Source organism: Otolemur garnettii, unplaced genomic scaffold (assembly GCF_000181295.1).
Source record: "Otolemur garnettii isolate 467f Iridium unplaced genomic scaffold, OtoGar3 scaffold00033, whole genome shotgun sequence".
In the NCBI taxonomy this organism is placed as follows: Eukaryota; Metazoa; Chordata; class Mammalia; order Primates; family Galagidae; genus Otolemur; species Otolemur garnettii.
Window position 1 is genome coordinate 4,509,442 of NW_003852428.1, and position 9,509 is coordinate 4,518,950.

Below are 9,509 nucleotides of genomic sequence, written 5' to 3' on the forward strand. Positions count from 1 at the left end.
TAATTCATAGAATAATTATGGTAGAGATTAATTACTGACTTCTGTCACATGAATGAAGACGAAGTGAGCAAATATTGACTGCCATAAGTATTGCTTTCTTCCTCACCTTCCCACCCCCATTATTGAGTTGTAATCTAAACTACAGGAATTTATGAACTATGGATTTACACAGTGTCATGATAACCTTCGTCAGGGTATTGCATCTACCGCCGTAATTAGTTTGTCATTGTTAATTTACAGAGCTTTTTATGCTGAAAATTCTATGCTACCTTAACAGTTATACTATCTTGAAATTAAATATGTCAGGCAAGAACTTCCCTTTGTAACACAGAGTAAAATTTACTTTAGACATTTTTATTGCATGAGAATTATAAACACTATAAAGTTAAGATTTATATATTAAACATAATTGGCCATTAAACTGAGTAGGAAACATATTGTTCATTTTAAGTAATGAAAAATCATTTAATCTAATTCTAAATTGTGTACTAAAGTGCAATCCATTCTACTGTATTTCCTAAACAATTAGGCTAAGACTATTCATACTATTAGCCACAATTTTCATAAGGTTAGTGATCTCTTGACATGGGTCTGGTGGAATTTTTGTCTTGCTAATATTTCACTATCCAATATTGATTTATTCAGTTAGGCTAAAATTTATTACTTTTATTATCTATTTGTATGTGCCAAGTACTATTCTAAAAGCTTCTATAAACTAATTTAATAATTCTCTGAATAATCCCTGGAGGTAGATTTTGGTTTAATTGTTATCCTTTGTGGAAAACTGAGTGAACTGAGTCAGAAAGCAGCCAAATAACTTATCCAACATGACATATCTATGATTTTGTACCCAGGTGTCTAGCTTCAAAATCTGGGCTCATAATTGTAGCCCTGATTTTACTTATAGTTAAATCAACTAAATTCACAATTTATCCAAGTGGTTAGTCATTCATTGATTAAGAATAAATATTGTAAAATTATGATAGGACTAATTTCACAATATTCTCTTGAACTAGACAAAATATATTAGAAATATATCAAGGTAGAACAGTTGAAAAAAATTAAAAGGTGATAGTTTCTGAGATAATCATGCATGTTAGCACAATAAGGTATACTATTCAATAATATTTCTAAATGCAATACATTTACTTCAGTAAAAAGTAGAATGTTATCTATTTCTATCATTATACCAATGGTTCTATCCAGCTATGAGTTAAATAGCAACACCCAATTAGAGTGGTTCCTAGGTCAAAGAGGTGGAAAATATTTTGAAGAGCTCAGAGAATTACATTTCCACTTGAAACTGACATTGTTAAGTACCTATTTGAAATATATAGCTTAGCTTTATACAAATCTGCAATTACAATAATTTCAAAGGAATAATGCAATTTATCTGAAACTAATTTTATCTATTATCCTAATTTATGTTAGAGAACACTTTGGTGGTTTCAAAATTTATTGTGATAATGTCTTAATCAATTATAATTATAAATGCATTTTAATATGACTTTTTAAGAAGACAATAAATCTTGAGATGTTTTTAAACTATAAATTGTAATAACTTCCAAATCTAAAATACTACTTTACACCTGGCAAAAATTTAATAATTACTTTTTAAATACATAAGACCATATTATATCTAAAATTTTATTCCACATCAGAAAATTGAATATATGGTCTATACGTAATCCTCTTTCGGTTTGTTTTCTTTTAACATTGTGTGTGTATTTCTTTTTCCTCAGCATGTTATGGGGCATGGGTGTTTGGTTTACATAATTTGTTTTTATACAGGTGGAGTCAAAGTTACACAAGTAAGTGTGCCCTTCACTTAGTGTGCATCATACCCCACAGGTGTGAACTTACTCTTTCTCTCCTCTCAGCTTCCCCTCCCCCAGCTTGATTTTCATTGAGATTTTCTTCCGTGTGTGTCCTTAAGTGTGGAATGATCAGCTCCAATCTGGTAGTGTGTACATGTGTTTGTTTCTCCATTCTTGTGAAGCATCACTTACAAAAATGGTTTCCAACACCCTCCATGTTGTCCAAAAATAAACTAGATCACATTCTGTCTCTTTTCACATTTGTTCTAAAGATATTTTATACCAAATTAGTATGTAAATAAATTTAGTGACAGAATGTATTCTACTCTGTTATATTAATTTATATTCCTTTTAAAAGGAACTTGAAAAGCTAACAGTACATTTGACCTTAACAGACAATTTTGGGGTAAATGAAATCACTGTTTATTAATTCTAGTTTTATATTACAAATAGTAATTATATTAATAATGTGTTAAGTAAATTTTATTAATCTTCCAATTAAAAAACTTACACATTTGCATAGGAAAGAAATTGAAGTATGATTAAAGTGGGTTTAACTAAGTTCATAGCAGCACGTTAGTCATATTTTACATATGAAGAAACAGTGATTGGGAAAAGCTTCAGTGAGTATGTTTTATAAAAACTTAATATTCCTTAATGTCAATACTGAAAAGGCACCAAGAGAATTACATTGTTTTATGAGTAATACCATTTCATTTCTTTACATGGATTAATTTCTTAAAGAAGAGACTATTTTATTTAAGTGATTAATGTGTATACAAATGTGCTTCAAAGGATAATGGTCTGCTTTTTTATTATACTGAGGCTACAAATAGGAGAGTATAATTTACATATGAATTATTAACATTAATAATTCATTCATTTAAAAATACTAATATTACAAGTATTTCATATTTATTCATTTAAAAAACTATTACCTCAACCAATTTCTTTTAAAAATTAGCCTTTAAAATTTTTAAAACTTTAAAGTAAGTTTATTATATTTGTTCTATCATCTCTGTAATAATCAATACTACCTTTTGATTTATGATCCTGATATAAGAGTACAGAAAACCATGTGGTAGGAAACTTTGCCCAGCTATCTGGAAATTCTCAAAAAAGTAGGTCCCATTGAGATGGGAAATTTCTAGGGTGACAACAAACCCCCTCACTCCTGTTCTGTCTTCAGATTTACTGATCTTTTGTATGTGGATCACTATAAAAGTCTTAAGAGACACAAAAATCAAAAAACCTAAAATCCACACCGATGGAAACAAATGAAGCCCTCCCAGTGACACTGACAAGCCGAGCAGTTAAAACTTGCCTAGGTGATTACAAAGGATGCTGTTGACTGTTTCTTGGAAAAAAAATAATGAACCATAATACAGCCTGTCTCAAAACTGTGTAGTAACCTGTGTAGGCGTGGGACCTACTCTATGTAGAAGTGGTGAGTCTGTTAGCACCCAGGGACAGATCCACAATTTAAAAGAAAACACATATGGCTCAATGCCAAAAACTCAAATGAAAGGCTGAGTATTGGGCTGTGTCACCATGTTTAAGGAGAGAAAGTAGTTGAGATCTAACATCTAACAAGTTTGTGAAAAATTTCCATGAGAGGGTTGTATGACTATCTTTCTGCATAGAGTTACCAGATGTGAGAAAATGAACTCAATGCAGGAGAAAGCATGAAACAAATGAATTTATCAACCAAAACTAAATAAAAAAGAAATTGACTACACAAGGCATTTTAAAAATGTCAACTTTTCCACCCCAAGTAGTAAAAATATTCCCAAAGAGTGTAAGTGTGCAAAAAAATATGGTACTGCTGATGATGAATAATGCTTTTAATTTAGATAATGATGGTGATCACTGTAATTATTCTCTTAAAAATTGATTCCAAAATTACTATTTTTGTTTTAATAATATGCAAGGAGCTGTTATATAAATTGGTAGGTAAGAATATATAATCTACTTATTTAAATGTTAATTAATAGATCGTGTAAATATTTTCTCTACTAAGCTGCAACATACAGCATGAAATTCTAAGTGAGTTATACAGGCAGCAGTGAATCTTGACATGAGCCCCTACATGTCTCATGAACATTTTCATTCATGCCATTCACTGAAGCCACACCCATTTACTCAGTGTATTCCTCTACTAAAGTTATGCTACGTCTCACAATTACAAATATGGAAAAAAATATTAGGTGCTCAGGACACTAAAAGATTGTATTTCCTTCAATAAGGTAATTACTACTTTCCTTGAAACTACAGCCGGTTTAAGTAAATCCCTAAGCAAAAGCTATAAACAACTGATGAATAAATCTAAGTGTGGGTTACAAGAAGAAATTTAACCTACAGATAAATATTTATCTTAATATCAATTTATATTTCATCTTTCCCCAAGGAATACATGTATCCTTTTCACCCTTTTCTATCTCCATTGGATTAAATATTTATTGCTCATGTGAGGTAGCTAAGTTTCACAAAACTGTATTCATTAAAACTTAAAATAGCATCTCAGGTAGTGATGAATTCCTCTTTCAAATGTGTGCCTCCAGAAACAGATAAAAGGTTGGTGATTTATTATTGAAAGAATTGTAACCACTGTTGTCCATTTTTAATGAGAAGAATCATAAATGGTTTTTAGATACTATAGAAAGACTGTCATTTTAAATAAATAGTATGAAAAGCCTGATATAAACATGCAAATAAGTCATCACATCACTTCCAGTGTTTCGGTTCTCTAATACTTATGACTACCAAAACATGTTGTTGTAAATTATCAGATAGTGTCAGATCTTCTCAAGGTATCAGCCCATATAGAGAAAGCAGTTAATTAATTAATAAGAGAAAAGTTGGAAAAAGAATATATTGATAACATGATGAGTATATAAGAAAGATGCTAGATAAAATTGAGAAAAAAATAGATAATCTCATAGATCTTGGAAACAACTGATATTTTACAATCAAGAAACAAGATCGGCCTTTCGGCTGGAGAAGCTATCTTTCAGCAATTCAAAATGACAAACACAAAGGACAGAGGAGAGGCACCCAACACATGTTCTCTAGGCCTTTTAGAAAACATGGAGTTGTTCCTTTGGCCACATACATGCAAATCTACAAGAAAGGTGATATCGTAGACATCAACGGGATGGGTACTGTTCAAAAAGGCAGGCCACACAAATGTGACCGTGGCAAAACTGGAAGAGTCTACAGTGTTACCCAGCATGCTGTTGGCATTATTGTAAACAAACAAGTTAAGGGCAAGATTCTTGCCAAGAGGATTAATGTTCATACTCAGCATATTAAGCACTCTAAGAGTCGAGATAGCTTCCTGAAATGTGTAAAGGAAAATGATCAGAAAAAGAAGGAAGCCAAAGAGAAAGGTACCTGGGTTCAACTGAAGCGCCAGCCTGCTCCACCCAGAGAAGCTCACTTTGTGAGAACCAATGGAAAGGAACCTGAGCTCCTGGAACCCATTCCCTATGAATTCATGGCAGAAAGCATATAACATAACACACGGGAGTACCAGTGGACCCATGCTTTTAGGTGCAAGAACCTATTTATTCCCCATGAGCTAATGGCATAATAGGTGTATAGCATAGCACGCAGGATGACCAATTAGACCCCATGTAACAGTGATACGAGGTGCTGGAACCTATTGCCCATGAATCCAAAAGTTAATCAACGCTTTGTCACATTCAATGGCAAGGTGCCTCCCTGAGCTACTGGAGCCTCTTCCCTATGAATTCATGGGATGGTAGTTAAAAATAATACACTACTGCTATAGTAAAAATGTTTCTTGTTCATTCACTACACATGTGATTTTTTTTTTTTTTTGCTGCAAAGAATTATTAAACCAAATTTTAATGTATCAAAAAAAGAAAAGAAAAGAAACAAGATCGGTTAAGTCATTCATATAAGCAAATTTTGTTGGGGAAAAAGAACTTATTGTATAGTTTTAATATCTTCCTATAAACACTTAAAAAAAAATAGTTTCTTGGGCGGTGCCCGTGACTCAAAGGAGTAGGGCTCCAGCCCCATATGCTGGAGGTGGCGGGTTCAAACCCAGCCCCAGTTTTTGTCCAAGGCTGGCTTTTAACCTGCCACCTCCAGTATATGAGCCACAGGCACTGCCCAAAAAATACTTTCTATTAAAACTCTTCACACCCACAGACCTAAAGTTCGGCTGTAATTTCGTGATCTTGGTGGGCTGGACGGTGAAGTTAAGACTGGCTCTACATGACTCATTTTGGGGTGCGAGGCTGCAGAAGGACTGTCAGTGTGAGTGGCTATCTGGGATATGTACGTGGTGGATCAACAAAAAACAGGAGCAAAAAAAAAAAAAAACAAAAAAAACATGTTCATCTCATCATGTACCCACATTGCACTAGCTGTAATCAAATCATATTTGCACCCCAGCATCAACAGGAAATAGAATGATACTCTGTTTCCAGTGGAGCCATGGAAAAATGTACAGCTTAATAAAAAAATACTATTAAAAAGAAGAAAAATGAGGCATAATTCAATCGAATACATCAAACCATTAACTATTTTTACAAAGGTCTGAAAATGAAGTAGCCAATTCATACTGGGAGAAGTGATGCATTTACCTCATTGCTCAATATCACTAGAGGCACCATCTGAGTATGGGAAGTTACGCCCTGAAGCCAGCGCCTGGTCCAACTTTCAAAGTAATTTTGGACCTTTTTCTGGACTGGTCATCAGAGCAGTTATTAATTACTCTTGATGCCCTGAATATCATCAAAATGTCATTATTTCAGTACTTCCCTTATCTTTGGGTGAAATCAGGCGAGTAAGGAGGGTGTTCCAGTGCAGTTATTAGTCTACTGGCCAAAGACCCTCCCAGACAGTGGCACCTGAGCTGGTGCATTGCCATGATGTAAAAGCCACACCTTTCTCATGCCGGTATCTTCACTTAAGATTTTCTTGTATTTCTATCTCTGTTTACTTGGCCTGTTATGTTTCTCACACTCAGCAGATAATTGTGATGCAGAATTAGATGGATTTTAGCAATGTTTTTGTCAGTTCTGCCCATACCTGGCCACCCTGACTTCTCTTCATCAGTGACATTTTCTCTCCCCTCAGAAAAGCATTTAATCCTTTTATATATCAACATTTCCTTCTGGCCATAATGCTCGTAGATTTGAATTAAGATGTCACTGCTTTCTTTTCACTTTTGCCAAGTTTAACAAGAAATTTAATGTTTATTCTTTGCTCTAATTTAAGCTTCTAAGTTCTCCCACGGCGCATAAAAACAGACAACAGAAATGAACGCCTCTCAGCAAGACATCACCACATGTTCACATGAACACAGCTGTACGACATGCACGTACCAAGGTTATAAAACCTTACTATGGGGCTCCATATACCAGGGGTGGCAAATTCAAGCCCAGCCGTGGCCAAAACAACAACAACAAAAAAAACCTTGCCATGTTTGTGCAGTGCTCCAATTTAAGAGCAGGGTGACAAGTACATAATTGTCAGATCATTGTATTTACATATTTATTTTTTCATTTTATTTTATTTTTTGTGACAGTATCTTGCTTAGCTCTAACATGCATGCTATAATATCATGGCATGATCATAACTCGTTGCAGCCTCCAACTCATTGCCTTAGTGATTCTCTTGACTTAGCCTTTTTAGTAGCTAAGACTGTAGGCACATTTCCTCATGTCTGAAGACAGATTTTATATATATATATATATACACACATTATTGTAGAGATGTGTCCCTATGTGACTATGTTACCTAGGCTAGTCTCCAGCTCCTGGCTTCAAGCAACACCTCTGCTTTGGCCTCCCAGAAAGCCGAGATCACAGGCATGAGTCACTGCACCTGACCTCTAAAATAATTTTACAATGGCAGCTTAGAACTTAGCGATTTCATACACCATTATCACTTCTTCCTTTAGTTTCAAATTTTATAAACTACATAATTATGTTTGTTTTAAAGGAAATGCACTTTAACTTATATGAAACTTGTAAATCAAATTAGCGCGTTGTGTTTTTGTTGATGTTGTTACTAATTCTCTCTACCCAGAACTAACCTGTCAGGATATTATAGAATTGTATCCATTCACTTTAGTACTAGACAGGCACTTAGTTCACTTTTTGAAAAAAAGGACAACTTGAGTATAAAGAAGATTCATGGAAGAATAATAGTAAAATGTTTTATACAGAATAGCATTAAGGAAAATTACATTCATTTTCTACTGGGATTCCAATTTAGGATCTTTGATAATTCTTGAGGAAGTGCAACTGTGCAATTTACCACAATGAGAGTCATGAGTTATTTTTTTAAAAAATAAGTCATGCTAAGGTACTTAAATGGTACCAATAAAAAGTAAGAACAACAATGAACATGTTGCTAAGGGCATTCATGTTAAGGGTATCTAACACACCTGGGTAGAGGGCTCAGCTACTATTTGGACTTTATTTAACAAATGCAAACAATGTACTCAAAACATTTGTCGCCTCATATTAACCTGAAATAAAAATAAATGAATAAGTTAACAAAAAAACTAAAAATCTAAATAATCCTTCAAATTTTATTGATACTCTTTAGAAGGATACATTTGTATATTCAATGTGATTATGTAATGTAATTGGACGACTTAAAGGTAAATGTATATACCAATTTCTTAAAAAGTGTAGGTTAGTCACACCTGTATTGAAAAGATCTCGTATTTTATTTTAATAAGTTGAACTTATGGAAAGCATTCTGAGTGAGATTCTTTATATTTGCAATGTTGTACTGGATTTAGTCATTAAAATTCAGATACTTCCAGACCTCACTGGGCTTCTTAACAAACCCTATAACACAGTATTTCTTTAGAACAAGAAAGTTGGTCCTTTCTGTTCACATCATCTATAATGGTCATAATTGTGAAGCCTTCCTCTCCATAATTGTTTAGCTGTAAATATGAATAATATTCCACTTAAGTTTAAGTATTTAAATCCACGTAGTGTGGAAGAATGATTTCTGTCTGAGTGAACCATGTGTGGTAACAGTGGGTAGCTACAGCAATGGCAGATACAGACAGGTGGGTGTTGTCATGGTTGAATGTCTTGCTCAGCAGACTGCAAGAGCAAATTACAAGCTACATTTTACAATTTTAGTGATCACATTGATTTTTCAAGCTAGCAGCTTGTAATACCCAGTGGAATCTGACATTCTCATGTTCATCTTCTTTGAAAAAAGAAAATGTGTGGCATGTTCAATAACCCTGACTCAAAAAGACTAAATCCCACTGACTCTCATATGCAAATCAAGTTAAGAGATATTTATAATTTTTTAGAATTGAGACACAGATTTTTGAGGTCTTGGGGGGGAATATAAGACGATTTGTTTCACAACTCACAATAAGGAGGACACCACCTGTACTTGACTAAAACACAAGCAACCCAACCAACTGTCATGTTCGAAACTGAATATATCACATGTGGAACATTTTTATAGTGGTTAAGTTTCAAATTTGTCATTATACACACAGAAGTTTAGACCTCGGTGATAAAATTATATTATGTAAGACTGAGCAAACTACTTTGCTTCTGTATCTTTCATTTATAACTGGAATAGACCTATTGAAAGTAAATAGAGTTCAAGATGAAAATAAACTATGATACAAAAATATGTAGCGTTTTTAACATGATACCAAATACAAAT